The sequence below is a fragment of the Ailuropoda melanoleuca genome, chromosome 1 (assembly GCF_002007445.2).
Source record: "Ailuropoda melanoleuca isolate Jingjing chromosome 1, ASM200744v2, whole genome shotgun sequence".
NCBI classification, from domain to species: domain Eukaryota; kingdom Metazoa; phylum Chordata; class Mammalia; order Carnivora; family Ursidae; genus Ailuropoda; species Ailuropoda melanoleuca.
Window position 1 is genome coordinate 42,585,094 of NC_048218.1, and position 27,589 is coordinate 42,612,682.

At 34.0% G+C, this 27,589-nt stretch overlaps 1 protein-coding gene across 11 annotated transcripts in view; it reads left to right on the forward strand.

Annotated features, from left to right (window-relative positions):
• EPHA6 (EPH receptor A6) overlaps positions 1-27,589 on the forward strand; it is an 811,316-nt gene that overhangs the window by 87,981 nt on the left and 695,746 nt on the right. The window contains exon 1 of one of the 11 annotated variants that reach the window (XM_034657144.1): positions 17,709-17,757. The exons of the other annotated variants lie outside the window; for them this stretch is intronic. The gene's annotated coding sequence lies outside the window, so the exon portion shown is untranslated. Of the gene's footprint in view, positions 1-17,708; positions 17,758-27,589 lie in introns of those variants that run through there. 11 annotated transcript variants of the gene reach the window in all.

Sequence of the window (27,589 nt, forward strand, 5' to 3'; positions counted from 1 at the left end):
AGGGAAGAAAAAGCAGAATGTGATTTTATTAGGTATTTAAGAGATGTTACCCATAACTGATATAAAAAATATAAAAAAATAGGAAAGACTGTTGGTACAAATGATAGAAATTGTGATTCAAAAGAGAAATTGGTTCAGAGAGAAAAGAATTGCCAGCGTTTATTTAACCAAGTCATTAATTTGTCTTTCTATATATCCATCCATTTAGCAGCCATTTATTATAAGCTATGTTCTTGGCTATACAACTAAAGTAATAAGCAAAGATACGGTCCTTGTCCTTAAAACCAGTGGTAGGTGATAGATATTATTCAATAATCGCAAAATATGGTAGATGTAAGATTTTAAATCTGATAAGTATAAATGTTATGAAGGAGAAATGCTATTGGAGTTTATAATAAGGGATATGATCTGGTCAGGAAAATCAGAAAAGGGCTTCCCTAAATCACAGTGGAGGGGAAACAGAGAGTAAGTATGCTGGCAGGAGAAAAGAAGCAAAGAAAGCACTTCTCAGGATGTGGGAACAGAATTTGCAAGTCACATGAGACTAAATGAATGGAGGTCTTTGTGAGTAGAGGTCAGAGAGAGAGAGAGAGATACAGAGAGAGGGGTTGGGAAGGAGACAGGTTAAGCAAAAAGAAGCAAAAGGTAGGTCAAGCAAGAAGAGATAGAAGGTTAAAGAGGCTGTCAGTATTATTTACAAACAAGGCCTTGCAGGCCAAGGCGAGGCATGTTATCATTATCCTAAATTCAGTGTAAATTTATTGGACGTTAGTAAGCAGATTTACATTTTGAAAAGATCACTCATGTTGAATGTAGGCCAAGTAATTAGAAAGCTTCAAGCCAGGGACAGGGACTTAACAGGCTAGTTTTAGGGTAGTAATATTGTGAATATGGCTGATAAGGTATCATTATCTAATGCCATTAAATATTATCACATGTCTGCTGGCTATGATTTGTCTGTCTAGTTATAGAAAAGTTTATATCATTCCAATAATGGTTTCTCCCATATATAATATTACTAAACTATGGTTTCCAGTAGCTTTTTAAGATTTGAAATCTCTGAGCATCCAATCAATTATAATCCTTTACCAAAGAGTAGGAATAAAATTTGAATGGTGAAAAACACATAAAGTAAACCTTCACAAATACTGCCTACCTTATTACTACTTGATCTCCAGTATCTAACATTAATTTCTAGCACAAAATAACAGTTAGTAAATATTAGTTTAAGAGAAAAACTGAATAAACTTATGTATTATTTTTAGTATGTATTAGTATTATTACAGAAAAACATACTTCATAAATTTTCACTTGCAGAGCAGTTAATATGCTATTAGCCTTGTGCTTTATTTATACTGATATATTATCTATCATTGCATTTAAGGCCTTATAAGACTGTGTTGTTATTATTTCAGTGAAAATCTAAAAAGCAGATTAAGCTTTCCTTAGATGAAAACTATAAATATACACTTAAAAGTGTGCTGTTCATAAAATTCCTTATTTCATTAAAGATCCATTTTCAGCATTCTGCCTTTGTAAAAATAAATGAGGATAAAATTCAATGAATATAATGTCAATATACAAAAATCAATTTTATTTCTGTACACTATCAACATAAAATAAATATTTTTAAAGCATCATTTTTAGTAACATCAAAAACTATAAATACTTAGACATAAATCCGAGAAAGTATATGCAAGAACATTATATTGGTAACCACAAATAGTCTTTAGAGAAAATAAAAACTTACAGAAATGCAAAGTATATATATTCATGGGTTGAAAGAATCAGTATTATATGATAGTTAATTCTTTCAAAATACCCTGTAGACTTAATGAATTCAATCCAAATAAATACTTCATCTAGTTTTTCTTTTCCCCTTTAAAAAAATGAGGTGAAATTGACATAAAATTAACCATCTTAGAGTGAATTATTCAGTGCAACCATCACAATATTATGCAACCATCCTTTCTATCTAGTTCCAAAACATTTTTATAACCTCAAAAGGAAGCCCTCCCCCAGCACCTGGCATGAAGCAATCTTTCTGTCTCTCCGGATTTACCTATTTTGGATACTTCATAGAAATAGTATCATCCCATATGTGACCCTTAGTGTCTAGCTTCTTTAACTTAATATAATGTTTCTGAGTTTCATTCATGAGCTTCATCTATGTAGCATGTACCAGAGCTTCATTCCTTATTATGGCTGAATAATACTTCGTTGTATGTGTATATAACAATTGTTTATTCATTCATCCATTGATGGGCATTTAGACTGTTTCTACTTTTTAGTTGTTGGTAATAGCTCTGCTGTGCATATACATATATTTAAGTATCTGTTTTCAATCCTGTGAGGTATGTCCTTAGCAATGGAATTGTTAGGTCATATGGTAGTTTTATGTCTAAACCACAGTGGCTGAAACATTTTACATTTTCATCTGTGATGTTACAAGGGTTCTAGTTCCTTCACATCCTCATCAACACTTGTCATTTTCCATTTAGTTTTCTTTTTTGTGTATGTGTGGACATTGATAAGCAAATTCTAAATATTTTTACAAAATCAAAGAATAGCCTAGAAAATCTGGATGATAAAACATTGAGACATTTATAGCACAAAACATCAAAACTAATTATAATGTATAGTAATTAATACAGTATGATATTGGTACAAGTATAGACAAATTGGACTAATAGACTAGAAAATTTAAAAATAGGTCCACCATGTATTAGATTACCTGATTTATAATCAGTTTACATTGCAGTAATATAAGAAAAATATTTTTTCAATAAATGGTTCTGGGATCAATTGAATATCTATATGGGAAAAAATGTATCTTAAGCCTTCATACCATACACAGAAATGGGCTAGAGCTCTAGATGTGAAAGATAAAATTATAAAGCTTTCAAAAGGAAATCTTTATGAGCTTTAAGTTGGCAAATATTTATTAAATGTGACACCAAATTTGATGAACAAACAAAAATGTAAATTGAAGTGTATTCAGAACTTTCATTATTGAAAGAAACCATTAAAAATGGGAAAAAGTTGGGGCACCTGGGTGGCTCAGTCAGTTAAGTGTCCAACTCTTGATTTTAGCTCAGGTCATGATCTCAGGGCTGTGAAATCAAGCCCCGCATTGGGCTCTGTGCTCAGTGGGGAGTCTTCTTGAGATTCTCTCTCCCTCTCCCTTTGCCTCTCCCTCCACACATGCTCTTTATCTCTCTTTCTCTCTCAAGTAAATAAATCTTTTAAAAAAATGGGAAAAGGCAACTTACAGGTTGGAAGAAGGTATTTTTAATACAGCCACCTAACAAAGGATTCATCTGCAGAATATATATTTTAAAAAACTTCCTACAAACCAATGAGAAGACGCTTGACAGGAAAAAAAAATGTGCAAAAGGCTGGAATGGGTATTGGAGAAACGAGATAGCCAAATAATAGACATATGAAAAGGAGTTTGATTTCTTCAAAATGCATCAGAAAATGAAACTTGACGGGGCGTCTGGGTGGCACAGCGGTTAAGCGTCTGCCTTTGGCTCAGGGCGTGATCGTGGCGTTATGGGATCGAGCCCCACATCAGGCTCCTCCGCTATGAGCCTGCTTCTTCCTCTCCCACTCCTCCTGCTTGTGTTCCCTCTCTCGCTGGCTGTCTCTCTCTCTGTCAAATAAATAAATACAATCTTTAAAAAAATGAAACTTGAGATAGATAGAGGGATTGATAGATGATTTTAAAAAGGTGTAGTAGAATGTTAAAGTATCAAAGTGGTGGATATATGGATGTTCATTGTAAAGGTCTTTGAACTTTTTTGTGTGTTCATTGTTATAGTAGAAATGTTGGAATAATAATAGCATAATGAGTTTTTAATATACACATAACAGAATGGGTAAAATGTTTTAAAAGTCAGGTTTTAGAAAGGATTTGGACTCATATACTCTAGTATGAAAATTGTTATAACTACTTTGTAGAACTGTTTGCTAATTTCTACCAAATTTTAACACCCATTTCCTACCACCCTACCGCTAGATATAAATGGAACAGAATTGTGTAACATGTTCACCAAGAGATAGGAATGAACACAAATGTCAGTCAAGAGTAAAATAAATAAATAGTGTTCTAGACCCAAAACGCAATTCTGCAAAGCAACAGAAATGAACAGCAGAATGGATGAATCTCATAAATATGTTGTTGAGTGAGAGAAACTGGAAACCAAGGAGTACATACCATGTGATTGCATGGATATAAGATTCAAAACAGGCAAAGTTAATCCATAATATTAAAAGTCAGGATAGTGTGGACGTGAAGGAGGCAAAAGAATGGCTTCTAAGATGCTGGTAATAGTCTGTTTTTGAATTGGATGATGGCCACATGGATCTGTTCACTTGGTGAAAAATCCCTTGATCTGTACATTTGGCTGTACACTTGGTTCTATTCCCTGGGAGAAATTCCCTGGTTTGTTTTGTTCTGTGAACTCTGGTTCTGCCCTTGAGCAAGTTTTTTCTCATCCATAAGCACAACAGAGATGTGAGGTACACAGGTTTCATAGTCTACTGGTGTAGTGTTAGAGGCTCACTGCTTTAGAGCCGTGAAGACTTACTCATTGCAGGTATATCATTTATTTCAAGCACTGGGTGCTTATATGCAACTAATGAATCACTGAACACTACAACAAAAACTTATGATGTACTATATGCTGGCTGACTGAACATAATAAAAAAAAAAGAAAACATTTTCTTTTAAACTCTTAGGCTTACTTAGGTCAGTTTCTTGTTTGAGTAGCTACAACCAATGATCTCAAATAGATGGCACATCATAGAAAGGGGAGAATTCACATCTGCACACTCCTCTGTCATAGTTTTGGCCTAAATGTGACATATCCCTTCTTATTGTGCATTCACCAGAACTAGCCACATGCCCTTGGCTAATTTCAGTGGGAGTCAGATACGTAGGGAAGCTCATGAAATGACTGTTGAGCATTGTTTCTCTGTAACATCCTGTCATTCTCAGAATTTAATTTTGATGTGAAGACTCATGGGTTTTTTTTTTTTTTTAGTTTTTTTATCCTCTTGAAGAAAATTCACAACTATTATCTTCTCAGANTGTTTCTCTGTAACATCCTGTCATTCTCAGAATTTAATTTTAATGTGAAGACTCATGGGTTTTTTTTTTTTTAGTTTTTTTATCCTCTTGAAGAAAATTCACAACTATTATCTTCTCAGATATTCTGTTTTCTTGTCATAGGACAAATACTAGAACCTTTCAGTCTATTCTCTATATTTCTTAGCAGGTCTGTCATAATTTTAAATTCTTTCAGGTAAATCAGGATAAGTTACTCGTATTATGTTTCAATGTAAATTACAATATGTTAATCATTTTTGTCCAGTCTAGTGAGTAGCCTGTCTCCTGATTTCATATCAGTTAGTATATGTGTGAGTCTGTGCATATTTATGATAATTTCTTTTTGTGATCCTTACCTTTTATTTCATTTCACTTTGTTTTTGCCTACTCCTACATTTATTTTTATTCTTCTTATAATGAAAGTTATTCCATCATTTATATCAGTGACATCTTAAACATATTTATAAATCTTTTCAGACTATATTGTGAATCTACTTTCATCCATGTTTACTTTGTGCTATTGTGTTTTATTGGCTCATCCTTGGCATTTGATTTCTTCAGCTTGGTTCAATTCTTTGTTGCCAAACTGGGCCAGCATATTGCTCAGCAACTATGTCTGTTTTTAGCTTCCTTTCCTGTGTTGAAGTGGGCACGGAAATAGTGTGAAAAGTCAGGCTTCCAGCAGTAAGCCTGGCCTCTGTCTTCAGCCTCATGTGAATGATTTTCAGTTCTTTGCCCTGCCTGAAGAGTTAAAATTACCAGCCACCAGTAGTTGCTTTCACACCAAGGTCTCAGCAGCCCTGTGAAATCAGGTTTCCTTATTGCTTTGTACCATTGTTCACTTTTTCTTCCAAGGAGTTCTTAATTTGTTTTTTGCCTTGAATATGATTGTCTAGTCTTATATTTTATTTATTACTTTTCTATGTTGAACAGAGATGGGTCATCAAAGCAAGGAATTATGATATCATCTTGGCCAGAAATTCAACATAACAAAAGTTAAGACTCCTCACTTACCTGATGGATAGAGTACCTTTTATATACCTGTTAATGTTTTGTAAGCTTTCCATTTATCTATTAAGATTGAATAGTTTTTAGGCACAAGCCATCTATTTAAAATTTTAGAACCAGCCCTTTTTCCAAAAGGCATTCAAGCTTGTATTTTTTTAAGTTTAAACAATGTTTCTGTCCTTTGTCTTGTTAGTTATTAAAAAACTACCACAAAATTAAAATAGCTATTTCCCCAATATCATTAATAGCATTTCAGGGGAAAAAAAGTCATATAGAAATACTTGTTACGGTTTCATTGGAATAACAAAATAGTATGATTTTTAGAAATATAGTTTACTCTCAGTCACCAAGAAAATTTCTACAAATACCAAAACAAAGTTTTTGTGCAAGTACCAATTCCATCCAATGCCATTTACCTTTATTTTTTGTGTTTTATACTAAGCTTCAGGTGAATTCTCTCTCTGTTTATCAGATTTCTTAATATTGAATAGTGATTTTGCTGTGTGTTTGTTAGCAGACCAAATTTCTTCTCATGCAGCTGTTGACCCATTATCTAATTCGCTTTCAAGCAGATCTTGGCAGGTGCTAGAACCAGATCACACTGGATAAAGAAGGAAGACAAGCTACTCTTTGCTTCTGGTTCTTCAGGTTTATACCTAGGAAGCAGAGAAGAGTTATTCAACCAGAAGTGCTGCTTTCTGTTTCTCAGTCCTGGACTGTCTCTTCTGTTCACAGACTCACTCTCTGTTTAGAAAAGCAGTCTTTACTCAGTGTCTTCAAAATATGCTCTTTTGCAGCCTTTTCCCTCTATATAAAACTAAATGTATCATTTGTCCCTGACCAGATGTTAACGAACATAATCATAAATTCTGATATGGCTACATATATAGAAAGAACAGCAAAGTAAAGGGGGAGGGATGCCAATTAAAATTAAAACATAGTGTAGTGACTTCATTGTGTAAGAATTTTTCCAAATGGGTTCCAAAATTCACAAATTTTTTGTTAGTGTGCTGATTCACGTTGTGAATGATGTAATAGAAATCTTAACAAATTTTGGCATCTCAGTATATAAAATTTGGTAATCTCTCCCTTTGTCCGTAGAAGGTATAGCATGGGGGAATGAACTAGTCTTCCTTGGTAATCTAGCCATGCTTCCACTTAGTGCTAGGCGGTTCTCAAGAGAAAGCATTTATCCCTCAATCCATCATTTTTTAACCCTAAAACCTTAAGATTTCAAAACCTAAAATGAATGAAATGAAAGGAAAACTATTAGTTTTATAAACTTTAACATTGGGTTTTAAGAAATCAATGTTGTTGTGGTTACTTGTTTGGAAGGAAATATTGCTAAAGAAGGAAAACATCTGTTGAAACAAATGGTGCATAATTGATATTTAACTCTTTACTAGGACAATGACTAGAAGTGAAGTGCTGCCTTTGCATGTGTTATTTTTTTATATTCATTATCCAAACTATTGTTAATATCAAAGCATTGAAATGTGCCTACATAATTATTTAATATTTGTAATGTGACTTAAATATTGTTATTGGGATGCTAAGGATAAGATATAGACTTATATTGAAATGGGAAAAATATAGCTGATAGAAGAAATCTGTAATTGCATGAAAAGTAGAGAAAGATAATTTCCCAACCTCAGTAATACCTTCTTGTCTTCATCTCCTGGCCCTGACTTACCACCTCTTAACATCTGGGAATTCAGAGTAATCGCTCAAAGGTTCAAAGGATTCTTCTATTCCCAGGACTTCCCCATTAACAAATTACTCAAATAACATGTATGACCAGTGAATATTTGTTTTTATAAGTAAGAAACATAATTTATTAGACAATTTCAATGCCCATTTATGACAAGTTAAAAGTACAGCCTAATCAGGAATTATTACTATATATCATAACATCTATTATATCATGTATTAGTTTCCTAGGGTTTCTGTGACAAATTTCTACCAAAAGGTGCCTTAAAACAACAGGAATTTATTTTATTTTCTCATGATTCTAGAGACCAGAAGTCTAAAATCAAGGTGCTGGCAATGCCATGTTTCCTCCAAAGATTCTAGGAAAGAACCCTTCCTTGTGTCTTCCAAGCTTCTTGTGTTTGCCAGGTAGTCTTTGGCATTCCTGGGCTTATAACTGCATTTCTCCACTTTCTGCTTCTGTATTTGCATGGCTGTCTTCCCTGTGTGTGTGCCTGTGTCTTCTTACAAGGACACAAGTCATTGGATTACAAAATATTTGGATTAACTTGAGTGCATCTAAAAAATTACATCTCTGTTTCAAAATGAGGTCATATTTACAGGTTCTAGATGGACATGAAGTTTGGTTGGGGGAGAGGCACTGTTCAACCCATTACATGTCAGCATATTAATTTTCATAGTGGTGTAAAGGGTATACTCATGATTTAAAGTAGAGCAATGTGACAAATACAGAGACTGATTTAATATGAAGTCAGTACTGTTGTTCAGGATCTGTCTCTTTCTTCGAGGTTAACATCTGACATTTTGAATAAGTTCATTCTCATTGAGTAGTAGTTGGAATGCTAAAAATATTTGATAGTTATTCACTGGTAGAATAATTGCCCTGTGTCTTCTGTCTTTTAATATTTCTTCATAAGCAGAGTCCTGTTGCCATGGAGGATTCTGTCTTGAGTGAAATCTGAAGAAACACTGTTAACAGACAATAAAGGAACAAAGGGATTTGAGAAATTTGCAAATGTTTTTTGTAACTTCAGGAAATAATCTTAATTCATAATTTAGAAATGGCTTCCAACAGCCCTTATATAGATATTGAAAAAGTTTCTGAAATGAGAGAAATATGTAATCATTTTCTATTAACTTGTAGTGGTTTTATAAGTGTTTCCCATTGTCAGACTTTGGTCTGCTCTATACCGTGAATCAGTGGCAGTTAAAGTAAATTATTATCCAAACTGTTTTTCTTTTGGAAATGAAGTGAGCAGTATTAATAATTACTCTAAGACAATAGTAACAACAGTGCATTCAATCTTGCTAACTATTTACCAACCTACTGATTTCTTTATTGGTAATTGGAATAATCGTGTCTCTCACATGCCTCAACATAGAAAAAAGTAATGATCAAACATAGCTTCTCTCAGTGTTAGTTAATATTTCATAGTCCTTGAACTAAGGAGGAAGATGGTATTAATTTAGTAAGAGTGTGCAAATTGGTGTTACCTGTTTTGCATAACTCTACAGAGGGGAAAAACATGTAATTTGGAGGAAAATCTAAAAGTTACTGTCTATTTAATTTAAAATTTCACGTGTAACATATAACATAGTATTCTTATATACATGTCTTTTTTATACCAAGTGCTTGGATTACTGCAAATGAAATAAATGGTATCGAATATCATTAGATTTTCATTGTAAATATTCTGAAGGAGATTTAACATTTTTTAAAGCACCATAATCTTGGTGACACCTTTTTTGGGTGAGAAGGATCAGAATTTTCTTTTTAGGATCCTCAATTTTAAATAACTTCAAATTCAGTTATGGAAATTCATCTGTTGAGTCTTATTTATAATGTAGATATGTAGAAAGATAGAAACTTCAGGAATATGTGTTTCAGTGTTCAGTTAGAAGAAAAAGGAAAAAACAGGAAGAAGGAAGAAGATAGTGAATACAGTGAACATAAGAATATAGGAATTGGGGAAAGAAAGAGACAGGACTTTTGAGGAATAGAGCATATGGCTGTAATAGCAAGCATGGAAAGAGATGTTTGGTTTTTGGAGTTGTTTATTATCTACAGAACGTTACTGACTAAGAAGCTTTACATGGTGTGCTTTTGCCACAGCAATAGGCTCTGGCATGTGCCAGTGCGATTAAGCATCCTATTCATCTCTGTCAGTCGTGGCCCTTCAAAGACTGATTTCAAAGAATTGCCTGTTATGAGAGGGAGGACATGAGGAAACATTTGAAAGAACAAGTGATTAATGGCATCATCACTGAGTCCTGTAGCTATTATGCAAAACCTACAGTGTTTGTGTGAGCAAAATGGAAAAAAAAACCGAAATATCCTTGGATTTCCACATTCTGAATCTTTGACCCAAAATGCATTAATATAACAGGCCACAGGTTGAAGATAAACTTGACTGCCTGGATAAATAGGAAGTGGTGATCAGTGCTGATCCTAACTACACATTTGACTGGGAGTAAAAAAGAACTAATGTTATTTTTGTTGCATGAATTATGACATTTGTTGACTAGAAGCAGCATATTAGGGGAGGCTAAACCTCATGGAAAATGAGACCTTATCAATTCATGAGACTCTCATCAGCCAAGAGATGCTGGAGCTCTTTGCCATGGACACCATAGGTTGACTCGGCCGTATTCATGTGGCTTGCAGCAGGCCTAAACGTTTGAGTGTGCAAATGAGGGAGCAGCACATATACTGGCTGTCAAAGAAGAAAAGAGATACATATCTGCAGACTTAGGAGGATAGCCATGATGTGTATATGATTGAACGAAAAAAGCTGTTTCAGGACTTTGTGTATAATGCTACCTCATTTTTAATCTTAAAACAGTGCCTACAGGGGCACCTGGGTGGCTCAGTAGGATAAGCCCCTGACTTCAGCTCAGGTCATGATCTCAGGGTGCCTTGGATCGAGTTCTGCATTGGTCTCTGTGCTTAGCAAAGAGCCAGCTTGTCCCTCTCCCTGTGCCCTCCCCCTGCTTGTGTGCTCTCTCTCTTTCACATTAATAAATAATTTTTTTTAAAAAAGTACCTACAAAAATTATTGGCACCATAAATGTATGCACAATATACATACAATCATAGAAAAATATTTGGCGAGTGACTTCCAGTTGGTTATATTGTGGTAATCCCAATTATCTCCCAGATTCAGAATTTAATTAGAGGACTCTGGAAGAAGATGACTTTTATGTTTTTATTTTATATCCCTTTGTAAAAAAAAAAAAGTAGAATTATACATGATATTCACATACATTTATTTTTGTTATACTTTTATTTTTAACTTTTTTATATCACATTCATTTTTTGTGCTTTTATATAAAGCAAGGAAAATGAGTTTCTAAAAAGGCACAATCATTGAGGTACCTGGGTGGCTCAGTCAGTTAAATGTTCGACTCTTGATTTTGGCTCAGGTCATAATCACAGGGTCTTGAGACTGAGCCCCACTTTGGGCTCTGTGCTCAGCAGAGTCTGCTTAAGATTCTCTCCCTGTCCTTCTGCCCCTCCACCCCCCCACTCTCTCTCTAATAGATAAATAAATAAAAATAAAATGGGAAAATTATTAAAATTTTGGTTGTCATGACAGATAGAATAAAAATAAAATCACATGATTTGTAACTTAAACTCACATTGAAGGAACCACAACAGCCTTCTTGTGTTGCCAATGGATGAGAATGGTGTCTTGGTCCTTAGGGGAAAAAAGTAGAGTGGATTGTGTTACAAAATTCCTGTTGCCAAGAGAGCAAAAAGGATAGATCATGCTTCATTTTTTGGCTAAGAGTCTACAAGCATAATTATGATTTTTAAGAGTTTCTAAGTAACCATTAGTCAGATTCCAACAAGTCACAGAAATGGTATTATGAACTGTTTGTATATGCAGTCATATCCACAAATTATTCATTAGTGTGTCTATTCTGCCAAACACATATTAAATATGAAGGTTAAAAAGTATCAAAAGAAAGGTTGAACATTGTCCTGGAGGGTATTTTTTTTATTTTTATTTTAATTCCATTTAGTTAACATGCAGTATAATATTAGTTTCAGGTGTACGATATACCAATTCAGCAATTCCATATGTCACTCAGTGCTTATCACATATGCACCCCTTAACCCTATCACCTATTTAACCAGTCGCTCCACCCACCTCCCCTCTGGTAACCATCAGTTTGTTCTCTATAGCTAAGAGTCTCTTTCTTGGTTTGTCTCTCGCTCTCTCTCTCTTTTTTACCCTTTGCTCATTTGTTTTGTTTCTGAAAATCCATGTAGGATTAAAATTATATAGTATTTGTCTTTCTCTGATGGACTTATTTCACTTTGCATAATACTCTCTAGCTCCAGCTATGTTGTTGCAAATGGCAAGATTTCATTCATTTTATGGCTGGATAATATTCCATTGTATGTATACCACATCATTTTTATCCATTTATCAATCAAATGACAGTTGTGCTGCTTTCGTATCTTAGCTATTGTAGATAATGCTGCTATAAACATAGGGATGCATGTATCCCTTTGAATTCTTGTTTTTGTATTCTTTGGGTAAACACCCAGTAGTACAATTGCTGGATTATAGGGTAGTTCTATTTTTAGCTTTTTGAGGAACCTCCATGCAGTTTTCCACAGTGGCTGCACCGGTTTGTATTTCCACCAACAGGGCAAGAGGATTCCCCTTTTTCCACATCCTCACCAACAACTACTGCTTCTTGTGTTGTTGATTTTAGCCATTCTGACCAGTGGGACATGGTATTGCATTTTAGTTTTTATTTGTATTTCTCTGATGATGATTGATGTTGAACATCTATCTTTTCATGTGTCTGTTGACCATCCGCATGTCTTCTTTGGAGAAATCTCTGTTCATGTCTTCTGCCCATTTTAAATTAGGTTATTTGTTTTTTTGGGTGTTGAATTGTCTAACCCTTTATCAGATATGTCATTTGCAACTATCTTCTCCCATTCTGTAGGTTGCATTTTTTGTTTGTTTCCTTCACTGTGCAGGAGCTTTTTATTTTGATGTAGTCCAAATAGTTTTATTTTTTCCTTTGTTTCCCTTGCCTTAGAGGACTTATCTAGAGAAAAAATTGCTACAGCTGATGTCAGAGAAGTTATTGCTTATACTTTCTTCTAAGATTTTTATGGTTTCAGGTCTCACATTTAGGTCTTTAATCAATTTTGAGTTTACTTTTGTTTATGGTGTAAGAAAGTGGTCCAGTTTCATTCTTCTGCATGTTGCTGTCCAGTTTCCCCAATATCATTTGTTGAAGATACTGTCTTTTTCCCATTGGATATTCTTTCCTGCTTTGCTGAAGATTAATTGACCATATAATTGCAGGTTTGTTTCTGGGTTTTCTATTCTTTTCTATTGATCTATGTGTCTATTTTTGTCCAGTATTGTACTGTTTTGATTACTACAGCTTTGTAATATAACTTGAAGCCCGGAATTGTGATGCCTCCAGCTTTGCTTCTCTGTTTCAATATAGCTTTAGTCATTTTATTCTTTTGTGGTTCCATACAAATTTTAAGATTGTTACAGTTCTGTGAAAAATGCTGTTGGTATTTTGCTAGAGATTGCATTAAATGGGTAGATTGCTTTGGGCAGTATAGACATTTTAACAGTGTTCCCCCAATTCCTGAGCATGGAATGTCTTTCTGTTTCTTTGCATTTTCGGTTTTCTTCATCAGTGTTTTTTAGTTTTCTGAGTACAAATCTTTCACCTCTTTGATTAGGTTTATTCCTAAGTATCTTATTACTTTTGGTGCAATTTTAAATGGGATTGTTTTGTTAATTTCTCTTTCTGCTGCTTCATTATTGGTGTATAGAAATGCAACAGATTTCTGTTTGTTGATTTTGTACCCTGCAACTTTACTAAATTTGTTTATCAGTTCTAGCAGTTTTTGGTGGAGTCTTTGGGTTCTCTGTATATAGTATCATGTGATCTGCAAATAGTGAAAGATTTACTTCTTCCTCACTGATTTGGATGTCTTCTATTTCTTTTAGTTGTCTGATTGTTCCTGATCTTAAAGGATAGCTCTGTTTTTCCCCATTAAGGATGATTGATTTTAGCTGAGGGTTTTTCTTATATGCCTTTATTATCATGAATGGATGTTGTACTTTGTCAAATGCTTTTTCTGCGTCTATTGAAATGATCGTATGATTATTACCTTTTCTGTTATTACCTTTTCTGATATATCACGGTTGATTGATTTGCAAATATTGAACCACCCTTGCAACCCAGGAATAAATCCCACTTCATCTTGGTGGATGATTTTTTTAATGTATTATTGGATCCAGTTTGCTAGTATTTTGTTGAGGATTTTTACATCTGTGTTCATCAGAGATATTGGCCTGTAGTTCTCCTTTTTAGTGGTGTCTTTACCTGGTTTTGGTATCAGGGTAATGCTGGCCTCATAGAATGAGTTTGAAAGTTTTCCTTTTCTATTTTTTTGAGTAGTTTGAGAAGAATCGGTATTAACTCTTTAAGTGTTTCATAGAATTCACTTGTGAAGCATCTGGTCCTGGACTTTTGTTTGCTGGGAGTTTTTTGATTATTGATTCAATTTCTTTGCTGGTTATTGGTCTGTTGAATTTTTCCATTTCTTCCTGTTTCCAATTTGGTAGGTTATACGTTTCTAGGAATATATCCATTTCTCCTTAGTCATCCAAATCATTGGGATATATTTTTTCACAATATTCTCTTATGATTATATTTCTGTGGTGTTTCTCATTATTCCTCTCTCATTTGTGCTTTTATTTATTTGAGTCCTTTCTCTTTTTTTATTGATAATTCTGGCTAGAAGTTTATGATAATGTTACTGATTTTTCAAAGAACCAGCCCCTGGTTTCATTGATCTGTAATTTTTTTTAGCTTCTATATCATTTATTACTGCTGTAATCTTTATTATTTCCTTCCTTCTGATGATTTTAGGTTTTGTTTGTTGTTCTTTTTCTAGTTCCTTTGGGTGTAAGGTAAGTTTCCTGGAAGGTATTTTTTGTTTGTTGTACTTACATGTAATTATGTATGGAGACTTAAAGACATCACTGTTATTTCCTACAGAGAGTGGGATGATTATGCCAACATCACAAAACATATTGCTAATTTAATATGTCAGAGTATTATATTACCAATAGGACAGAAGATGGGAAAAGCCCTGGAAAGGGTTAGGGCAGTGGAAAACCTCTTGGCATTGTTTAGCACCTTGTGAGATTGCTACATTGGAAGAATGACCATATTTGCTGTTCAACTGAACAGCTATTTGGCAGAAATTTATTTTTAAACCAATGAGTTAGTCTTGTCTAGTAGGAACACAAAAACCTCTCTAAGTAATTCCAACACAGGAATTAAAATAGGAAATTGTTTTCAAACATGTTGGAAGGACTGGAGGCATAAAAGATGGGAGTAAATATGCTTAAAGATCAGTTATTACAAGAAACTACTTTTACCTCTAGGACTGGAGGGGCAAAAAAAAAAGTGATTATCCAGAGTCTTGTGATGGAATGTGGCTGTGGCCACTTCTGTTGTTGAAACTCCTGACCGTCCATTTTTCAACAAGCCAGGAGTCACACATCTACTGATACTGCCGGAATTTTGGCGAGCACGAGCTGGCCGAAGCTCTTGGATTCGTCTGTAACGTGGCTGGTGTCCACTTCAGTTGTTGCTGCTGCATTGCCTCTTGCCAGAGGCAGTGAGGCTGTGCTGCTGGGGACTGCTGGACTTCCCCTCCTCTGCTGCCAGGGCCAAAAGCAGAATAGGGGAGCAACAATGCCTTTTCTCCTTTTAATCTCCTACCAGTGTCTCTCACTGACAGGATCCAAATGGAAGTTAGGCAGCAACCGATTCTGGGAGATTGCCACTACTTGTGCTAATTATATTAATTAATTTAACAAATAGATGTGGAACATTTGCTGTGTGTCAGATATATTTTAAATGCTGGGGACTCAACAATGAACAAAACAGATGAAACCCTGGCCTCTGTGGTGCTTACATTGAAGCAGAGAGAGAAAGGAAGTAATTGCCTATGTAAGTTACTATAAAAGTGGTGATAATGCTAAAATAAAGTAACGAGAGAAGAGTGACAGACCAATGGTGAAATGCTGCTGGAGTTGGAACAGATCTCACTGATAACATTTGAGGAAAACTGAAAAAGAAAAAAAAGGATGGTGAGCCATGTGGATATCAGAAGGGAGACTCTTGTTAGGAGAGGTATCATCTAGTGCAAAGCCTTTCAAGTTTGGATGATTCACAAGTATAAGGAAAAAACATGGGAGCTGGTATAGCTAGTGCAAAGGGGCAAGAGTGTGAGGTATCATTCCCCTCCCCCCTGCATTAATAACAAGTAGCCCATTTGACTCAGATGTTCTATGGAACTCTTTTTGAAAAGCTCTTTTCAGAAGGTATGCAGAAATTTATAGTTATTTGTCAGGTTTCCAACACTAGCAGTACTTCTAAATTTGAGGTGCAGGATGTTCATGAAGTTCCTGCCAAATAGCTCTCAAAAAAATGAAAACCATGATATTTTACTTGTCAAAATTGTAAACAGACAATAACACTGACAAAAGAGCATTAAAACTAGCGTTCATATTCATGCTAATAGCACTGTATATATTGGAAAGCAGATAGGTACCACAAACCATAAAACCAGTAAGTTTCTTACCTAGTATTACCATTTATGAGAATCTTGACTAGGGAATGCGCAAAGTACATGTGACACATGCTTGAAGATGTTAATTGCCTAGTTATTTAACACTTCTAAAAGAACAAAGAAAAATGGCTTTAGAATTCAAAGTACATTAATATTTATGATAGTACAAATAGTTTCACTAAATCATAGATGTTTTATAGTGACTTGGGTCTATTAAGAACTTAAGGGTCTTAAGATTTTTCCTGTCCTGTGAATAATTTTATAGGAATATTTAGTTTTAAAATTCTTTGAAAATTATTTTAAATAGGATATAGAATGTTCTTCCTGTGTTTAAATTTTTTAACTGCAATTTTAATGTTCAGAATTATTAGTCTGAGCATAGAAGGCTGAATTCACCTAATTAGGTGTGAAAATACAGATTTTTAAAAAAGCATATGGAATATTATCATATCTTTCTACAAGGAAAATAAATACAAAATTAAATTAAAAGTTATTAATGTTAACTAAACTAAGTATTTTACAGTTCTGTGAACACTGGATTCTAGAACGATAAATATACTTGAACCAAAATACCGTAGGTGTTTTGCTACTTGTAGAAAAACTTGTATCTTATAGAAAAGCTTATAGCATGTAGGAAAGAAGACTGTTAATTATTCTCATCAGGTTTTACTATTATAGGAATCACCACAGTGGCTGTCTCTACAGATGCTAAGGGAAGCGAAATTGGTTTTAACTTACCATATGGATCTTTTAAATATAGTGAACTTTTACTCTACAAGAGTTATGACTTCTATCATAGATTACTTACATTGTGTAGAATCTCATATTTAAAATGTTTTAATTATAATAATTTTGCAAATACATAGTTAACATGTGTGGGGATGTGTATGTGCGTGCTCACATGTATGCACACGCACACACACTTATAGATTAGTACCTAAGAATTCAAAATTACATCTTGTAAAATCTGAGCATGATAGGTCTTCTGAGTATAAATCATACTAAGAAATCATTGAGAAACCCTAGTGAATTACCCCCCCCAAAATATTATTTTTTTCCATTTAAAAAAAAAAGCTGAATTGTCCAGATAAATTTACCAAGTGATTGCTAGGCATAACTGTAAGAGAGCAAGGTGGCAGGCAATACAACTTCCATTCCCCCTACTTTCTTTCTCTCTCTCTTTTTGTTTTTACTTTTATTTCTGCAGATCCTGCAGTCTCAGATTTCCACTCTGTTCTGACCAACACTGTATGTGAAGTGGGTCAAGTGTCAGCCATCTTTGGTAAGTTTCACTGAAGCCCAGGCTTTTATCTTCCCTGGTTCTCAGTTTCTTTAATTCCTGGACCCCTGTCCCTCAAGCTCTAACACCTGCTTCACAATGTATCAAGACCCTCTTGTCTCACTTGTTTACTCATTGAGCATCTGGAACATTTTGACCACAGGGAGCTCATATCAAAGCTATTCCAGTTCATACATCCCAACATGCCATGTGCCCTTGTGCTCTGTCATATCTTTTTTATTCTTTTTAAAGAATATCTTTGTGTCCTTTGCACCTTTGTCTACAGTTTCTAGTTACAACATTTGTTCTTTGTCTTAGTTTTCTATGCTGCTTCTTGTGGTCTTCAAGACTACATAGCAGCAGCAAAATTCTACAGTAGTTGGCTTAGGGCAACCATTGAATTAGGAGGTAAGGAGATTTCAAGATTTATTTTTCTCGAGAAAGTTTAGAGTACAGAAAAGGAGTGCAGAATTTGGATCACTGAAAATAGAGAAGCTAGGTCATGGGAAGGATGGTGATAAGAGAAAGGACAAAAGGGTTTCTGCAAGGATAAGATTATCAGGTGTGGGTTTGTAGGACAGTGAGATAAATGACTCCTGGATTCCTGGTAGGAGTGGTAGGCAGCAAAAGAGGAAGGAATTGGATACTGAGGAAATGGGTCTGCTTTGGGTTTATAAATATTCTAACTTCTTGCCACTTTTTTTACTCTTGATGGAATCTGATGGAAGGTGGTAATTATAAGATCTGTAGGAGTAAAATAAAAATAGTAATAAAATTACAAACTATGTGTCTCTGATTTCTATCATGTATCACTCATTAAAATATGTTTAACACTTTCTTGAGAATTTACTATAGATACCTTGAATGCAAATATTTTAGGGTTGACCACTTGAATAATTCACCTTATCTCCTTATTAATATTAATTGTGCATCTGTTGTGTTCAAGGAATTGTTACAGATGTTATTATATACTCTACTGAAAAAAATGTTTACTTTTATTTCTTTTTATTATTCCAAGAGCGTATACAGAGATATTTCATGTTTTTTACTTTCTGTAATTAATGATTATTTTATTATTAATTTTAAGATATCCGGTAGTGCCTCCCTAAAGTCATATATTTGGTATAATTTAACAAAATGGTATACAGTATATTTTGAGATATACAACCTTGAGAAAATGTCAAAATTCAGTATCAAACAAGTTTTTTTTTTAGCTTTCTCTTCTATTGGTCTGTAATTCATGTAAATACACAATTTCATTCCAAATACTTTCTATTGTCTTCCGCGAATACAGGAATAAAATTCAATAACCACAGAATTTTGCAAAATGTATCAGATCTTCCACCAGAGGTTTTCCTTGTCCGATCACCAGTGATAGAGTGTGGTAAAATAAAATTCTGGCTTGTATAGCTTTTTTATAAGACTGAATTTTCCGTTGCATGTTTCTTATACTTTGTGTACTGGGATAGCTTATTTTTAGTTCTTAGCTGAGGTCCATAGGTAGGATAAAAATTATATTTCTTCATTCTTTTTTATTCAGATTTTAGCAATTTCACTTCATATTCTGAGATAACAATATTAATTAAATGAGTCAATGAAGTACAATAGAATCTAGGGGCAGCTGGGTGGAAGAGTTGGTTGGATATGAGAAGATTGTTGTAGAGAGGGAGAAGTAAGCATTTGAGTTGTTTTTAAAATTTTACAATAAAGCCAACATTTTTCCTGTATTCTTATTGTTGTAAACTGTTGATGACTTTGAAAGCAAAAGCTATTTGAGTTTATTTGGAGGCTCTAAAATGAAAGGATCGTCTTAATCCAGTCTTAAGGGGATGGCTTTGTTGACATTAATCTACTATGAGCTAGAAAGAAAGTTTTCAGAGATTGTAAAGTAATTGAAACACTGGGAAAGATAAAAAAACAGGAGCCAAAGGTTTCTTTTGCTTTATATTAATTCAGTTAGTGAGCCATATAGTCTTCAAGATTTCAGCAATAGATGTAGAAAGGTGTAGACAGACTTTTGATGGCAGATAGGATATTTTTTCATGTTCCTTTAACTGATTGTTTTTTGTTCTGTTCTTAAATTAAATAGTCTGGAGAATTTTTCAGAACAGAGCTAAATTATATATTAACTTCCTGAAGAATTAGTTTTTGAACTAATTTGGTTAGTGTGGATGAGAATTATTTGGGTATTAAAAAAAAAACAATAATTATTTAAAATTTCTTAGTCTGGCCTGGTAGATTCATAATCTTTGAATTAGTATTTAAAAATAAGTACCATTGAAAAATTCTGGCATAAAGAAAAATATAATTTGAATTTTCACAAATATCTTTACTTGTTTGATTAATATTTATTCTTTTCTGCTATCTTCCTCCCACTGACATTTGAGAATGGCTAATATCCACATGTAAGATCTTAAACCAAATGTATAATGTATGTATGTTTGTATTAAAAATAACAATATATCTGTCATTTTTCTTACCAAGTTTATTTATATTTTACCTCTTTCCAGGAAAGATATGAGGCAACTGATCATAACACTGTGCTTTCCATGTAAATTAATTTATAACTTTGAAAATAAATATGGAATAACTTTTTAATGTAGTCTAAATATTACTACATCTTAAGAAGCCTACACAGTAACTTTTATGTTGAGGGTACTCAATATATATTTTTTATGTAAATGAATGGAATGAAGTCAAAAGACATTATAGATCTCCAGTAAATTGTATAACTCAACAGTTATATAACTGGAATATCATGGCCTAAAGTCTCACTTTCTTTAACAGGACACTGTGGATGGGAGTTATGAATGTTGATTTTGCTACAGTTTATGCTTAATCTTGAACAAGATTTTGTGTGTGTCCGGGCATATATTTCTTCAACTGTATAATGTGGGAATTGGTCTAGACATAATCTAAGTTTCCACCCTTCCATCTGGTGTCTGTGAATAGCCCATTTGGGCTTATACCCTCCCATAAATAGTTAGGTTATTGATTACTGAGTATGCCTAACTCAATTCATATACTGAGCTAAAATCTGTCTTCCTAAGTTTTGTGTTGTTTATAAGTGCTGAGTGTGCCTTCAGTATATTCATAAAAATTATTGATGAAAATGGTTTGCAGGACTGGAGAGGACATTGTGTTATGGTTACATTTTTTAACAACAAGAACAAAAATTTGTCAATCCATTTTTAATCAGTACCTTTTGGACATGGCCATTCAATTAGTAGTAGTTAAATAATCGTTCTTGGGTTCCACCAACATTTTTCCATTGTGCACAGAAGGACATCACAGAAACTTGACAGATGCCTTCAAGGTCCTAATCCATTTTGATGGCTGCATATTCTGAGAAGGAAGGAAGTATGAAAGGAGGGAGGGAGAGAAGGAAGACAGAAGAGAGGAAGGAAAGAAGGAATTCATTTACATAGATAAGACTTACTATTAGAAAATCCATAGGGTTCTTCTTTTTAAGATTTTATTTATTTATTAGAGAGAGAGAGAGAACATGAGCAAGGGGAGCAGCAGAAGGAGAGGGAGAAGTAGAGTCCCCACTGAGCAAGGAGCTGGACTTGGGGCTCAATCCCAAGACCCTGGGATCATGACCTGAGCCGAAGGCAGATGCTTAATGGACTGAGCCACCCAGGAGTCCCCATAGGGTTCTTTCTATGCAAGAATTTTGCTTTGCCAATATGATTCCTTCTACATGTTCAGGTTCTCCATGTGTAGCATGAATCGGTTACCAATCAATAGTGGAAACAACAAATATATCCTAATGAAATTTATAGGCTAGGAAGAGATAGAGAAAAGTGAAAAGGGAATTCCAATATTGTGAGATAAATGTGTTGATGTGAAAAATACTGGGTCCTGTGAAATAATAGAGGAAACACCAACCCTAGTCACAGAGGTTAAGTAAAGCTTCTTAGAAAAAGTAGCATCTAATTGGAGACCTGAAGTCTAGGTGGGATTTACTCAGGCAAAATTGGAAAGGCAAAATTTTTTTAGAAATAATCAGAAGTCCTTAAGCAAGAGCGTGCACAGTGATTTAAAGAAAGGAAATATGGTTGAGTATTCTAGCAGCATGGTTTTTGAGAGAGGGAAAAACAGTATAAGATGGAACTAGAGAATATCTAAGAGGAGTTTTTTAAAAATTTATTTATTTATTTATTTATTTTTATTTTTTTATTTTTTAAAGATTTTTATTTATTTATTTGATACAGAGAGAGACAGCCAGCGAGAGAGGGAACACAAGCAGGGGGAGTGGGAGAGGAAGAAGCAGGCTTCCAGCAGAGGAGCCTGATGTGGGGCTTGATCCCAGAGCGCTGGGATCACGCCCTGAGCTGAAGGCAGACACTTAATGACTGAACCACCCAGGCACCCCTAAACATTTTTTTATTGAAGTATAATTAACATATGATGTTATATTAGTTGTAGGTGTACAAAATATCAATTCATCAATTACATATGTTACTCAGTACTCATCACGATAAGGATAGTCACCATCTATTACCATACAACCTAACAATATTATTTACTATATTTCCTATGCTAAGCTTTTTATCTGTGTGACTTATTTATTTTATAACTGAAAGTTTGTACCCATTAATTCCCTTTGTATAAATTCCACCCATCACCGCACTCACTTCCCATCTGGTAGCCAGGAGTTTGTTTTCTGTATTTAAGAGTCTAGGGATTTTGTCTGTTTCTCCTTTTGTTTTGTTCTTTGGATTCCACATATAAATGAAATCATATGGTATTTGTCTTTCTCTGACTTATTTCTCTTAGCATAGTACCCTCTAAGTCCACCCATGTTGTCACAAATAGCAAGATCCCATTCTTTTTAATGGCCAAGTAATATTTCATTGTATACGTGTGTGTGTGTGTGTGTGTGTGTGTGTGTGTGTGTGTCACATCTTCTTTGTCTATTCATCTGTCTGTGTATCTCTCTATCTATCCATCATGGACACTTCTGTTGCTTCCATATGTTTATCTATCTGTCTATTTATCATGGACACTTCTGATGCTTCCCTATGTTGGCTGTTGTAAATAATGCTGCAGTAAACATAGGTGTGTATGTATCTTTTCAAATTAGTGTTTTTGTTTTCTTTGGGTAAATACCCAGTAGTGGAATTACTGGATCATATGGTATTTCATTCTGTAATTTTTTTATTCAAGTATAATTTAAATACAGTGTTATATTACTTTCAGGTGTACAATATAACATATAATATATATTTTAATATATTTAATATATCTTTAATTTTTTGAGGAACATCCAATACTGTTTCTCACAGTGGCTGCATGAATTTATTTTCCCATTAGTGGTGCACAGGGCTCCTTTTTTTCTGCATTCTCACCAATTCTTACTATTTCTTGTATTTTTGATTCAGCCATTCTGACAATATAAGGTGGTAGCTCATTATGGTTTTGATTTCCATTTTTCTGATGATGAGTGATGTTGAGCATCTTCTCATGTGTCCGTTGGCCATCTGTATGTCTTTGGAAAAATGCCTGTGCCCATTTTTAATCAGATTATTTGTTGTTGTTGTTGTTGTTGTTTTGGTGTTGAGTTATAGAAGTTCTTTATACATTTTGGCTATTAACTCTTATGGGATGTATCATTTGCAAATATCTTCTCCCATTCAGTAGGTTGCCTTTTTGTTTGTTGACGGTTTTCTTCACTGTGCAAAAGCTGTTCATTTTGGTGTGGTCCCAATAGTTTATTTTGTTTTTGTTTTTCTTGCCTAAAGAGACATAGCTAGAAAAATGTTGCTATGGCTGCTGTCAAAGAAATTACTGCAAGTTTTCTTCTAGGAATTTTATGATCTCAGGTTTCACATTTAGTTCTTTAATCTATTTTGAGGTTTTTGGGGGTTTTTTGTTGTTGTCGTTCATGGTGTGAAAGTGTGGTCATGTTTCATTCTTTTGAATGTGACTGTCCAGTTTTTCTAGAAACATTTGTTGAAGAGACTGTCTTTCCCCCATTGTATGTTCTTGCCTCCTTTGTCATAGATTAATTGACCATATATAAGTGTGAGTTTATTTCTGGGCTCTCTCTTGTTCCCCTGATCTGTGTGTCTGTTTTTGTGCGAATACCATAGTGTTTTGATTATTAAAGCTTTGTAGTACAGCTTGAAATCTAGGATTGTGTTTTGAAAGGCCTTGTATATGTTACATTAAAGATTATGGATTTCATTCTAAGGGAGTGACACAGTCCAATTTACATAAGGAAGGTCACTGTGGCTGCGGACCCTGCTCTGTCTTACTGTGTATTGCATGCTTTAAAACTTTTAGTAGGGGAGAATTTCCTAATTTCCCAAACCTGATCCTATTCCCCTTGCATATGTTCTTTAGCACTTTGCACTTTGCCTGCAGAGTGCATATTATAATTATAATAGGATAATAAATTATTGGATTAGATGTCCATTGTCATAATCTCTGGGGCATAGTCTCTGAGATAGTAGAGACCAAACTGTCTGGTATATTGCTGTGTATAATCAGCATCTCTCCGTACCTTTTATGTAGTAGGTATTCAATAAGCATTTTTTGAATGAATGATCTATAGGGATTTAAGTACCATGAATAGGAATAACTTAGTTAAAGAGAACCAAAAATCAGTGATGATTTTAATCTCTTTTCTTCCTCATTTTTATTTCCCTAATAAGACAAACATTTGTTAAGGACTTTGCTGTGCCAAGTATTGTGATAGAAACTAAGGAAGATAAGTGATGTGGTTGGTATGTGAATAATAAATGTTTTAAAAATTAATGGCTACAATTCAAGCAAGGTGTATTGTAGAAGTACAATCAGCAATATTAAATAAACAACTAAAGGTATAGATTTCTTCCTCTTATTACAACTTAAAAAAATGTTTTATCTTGTATAGATCTCTTATATTCCTGAAGCTGCCTGTTAACTTTCAAATGTTGTTTTATGCCCAAATAGAAAGAATTGCCCGAGTAGAGCTTCTTTTAGAGTATAATTACAGACTTGCTGTTAGTGATTTGTTAACAAAGATAAAACAGTAGTCTAAGATTTTAGGAGATATTGATAAATTGGAAATAGCTACCTTTTTGCTGTTCTTAAAAATCTACTTATGTTTTTTAATCAATGATAAGTGCTTATCTATTCAGGAAAGTTTTAAATTATGTAAAAATAAAATGTATTTTAGCTGCAAAAGTGAATATAATTTGAGACACTGTTTGTAATTGTTTTTCAAAAGGCCATTCTAGTTATGAAAAGCAGCCACAAATGTACTGATAAAAGTACTTAAATTCAAAAGGATCTATGTAGAATTTTGGCTTCCAAAGCAAATATTGAATTGAAAATTTTCTGGCAAAATTATTTTCAGCTCTTAAATTTATCATTTGTGGCTTAAAAAGAATAGGAATTGTAGAGAACCCAACTCAGTGAAATTTATGCCGTGTATAAAGAAACTACTTCATAATTTTTGGCAGAGTTGAATGGCAACATGTCAGTTTAGTAGAGAAACCCCTAGCAAAAGTTATAGGTATTAACCAGAAAGAAAAGAAAGTTGGGAGAATCTTATTTGCCAGGGAAATAAGATTTATACATATTCTGAAATAAAATTCTCTGTTTTGATTCCCCTGCCTGCACTCTTTCTGATATTGAAATAGAAATTAAAAGTATGTTGAAGAAGACTATCTGAATTCTTTTGTGAGATTGTGAGAAAGTTGTGAGGTAAAAAAAAAATTGACCAAAATTACATATACAAATTAGTGAAAAACAGTGTTAAGAAACAAAACCTTTAGATAGGTAATTCAATTAGATCATTTTTGTCGTTAGTATTTAAACATTAAATATGGGTACTATGGATTGAATCTGAAAGTTTATGAAATTATGGGCACATTAAGCCATCAGGTTTTTAAAAACTGCAGAACTGTGAAGAAATAAGATATGTCTTCTTTAAAGGAAAATGAAGGAAAAGGAAGTAAAAGTAAGCCATAATAGCTACCAATTATACTTTGATGTAAGGAAAATGTCACATATATTCAAGTATTTGTTTCTTTATATTGCTTTAAAATTGAGCATTCATAAGTAATAAATCATTGAACACTACATCAGAAACTAATGATGTTGGCTAATTGAATTTAAAGCAAAAAAATTCTATTAAAAACAAAAAAAATGAGCATTCTTTTATTTGTATGTTTTAATTATTTACATTTTAGTATTAATAAGAAGATTTTTTTTTCCTTGTAAGTGGTACATAAGTAATTTAGGCAAATGCAATGTATCTATACCTGAGAAAACTGTTGTTCCCTAATGAAAGTTTTGGAATTACTGACTTAATGTATAGGAATGGTTAAATTGTTATTGTTTGGCTAGAATGGGAAGTCATTAGGGGAATAAATTCCACCTACTATGTACCTAATACTTTACATTTATTTTGAAATTAATTCTTATAAAAATTCTTTCATTAATTTCTATTCTCATTTTATAGATAAGGAAACTAAAGCTTATAAAGTATAAGAAAATTTCTTTTTTTTAAGCGATTTTATTTATTTGAGAGAGAGAGAGAGCATGAGCAGGGGGAAAGCATGAGCAGGGGGAGAGCACAAGCAGGGGTGGGGATGAGAGGGTGAGGGGAGCACAGAGCAGGAGCTAGCATAAGGAGAAGGCAGACTCCCTGCTGAGCAGGGAGCCCAACCCTGGGATCATGACCTGAGTTGAAGGCAGACACTAAATTCACTGAGCCACCCAGGCACCTCAGTATAAGGAAGTTTCTTACATAATACCAGCATTTTTTTTCAGGGAGTCAAGAAAATAAAAATCATGTCTCACCTTAATCCGTGTTCTTCCCTTTACACAATAGCCCTCCCACATGATGTTGATAATGGTAACAATTGCAGTAGCAATAGTAATAATAATAGTAAAAGCATACATTTACTGGGCTTACTGTGTTCCAGACATGTCCCCAGAACATTGTATACATTAATAACATTTAATTTGGAAAATAACTCTACGAGGGACGCCTGGGTTGTTCAGGCGGCTGAGCTTCCAACTCTTGATTTCAGCTCAGGTAATGATCTCAGGGTTGTGAAATCAAACCCCACATTGGGCTCTGCACTCAGGGGGCAGTCTGCTTGAGATTCTCTCTCTCCTTCTACCCCCTCACCCCCATGCATGCTTGTGCTCTCTTTCTCTCTAAAATAAATGAATAAATCTTTAAAAGAGAAAAGGACTCTATGAAATTTATCCTGTCCTAGTTTTACAGGTGAGAAGAAGTAATTAGGAAATAGGAGAAACCACTGTTGTACAATATGTGTAGGTTTATGTGATCCTAGAGATACAGGTAGTGAAATGCAGGCCTTTAATAAATTAAAATTTTATAATACTTTGTATTTCAATGTGGTTTTAAATATATGTCATCCTTTTAATAATTTATGGTTTAAAATGCTGATAATTGAGTCCTTGAAAAGGTTATAAAGTATTCAAGTCCTAAGGAAAGAGAAATGCAGAATAGACCTATTCATATTTGTGGCTGGGTAAAAGAATGATGTGGGTATATTTGAACTTCTTAGTCCCAGGGTTGCCTAAAAGGCATAATTAAATTTGCTTTTTGATTTAGGAGTTTGAGAATAGAACTTCAGGGAACCAGTCCACATTGGTCATCTGTAAACATGTGTCTAACTGGAGATAGAAATGGTGATTTTGATCTCTGTAGAGGTGAAAGGAATAAAAACATAATTGATAATTCTCTTAATTGAAGTGCAGGGAGTAGTTGAAATCCTCTCATAGGCTTTTCCTTATATCATCTTTACCACATTTGGTAAAAGTAGCATAGTAGTGTTATTGGTATTACTTGATAGGTTAATAA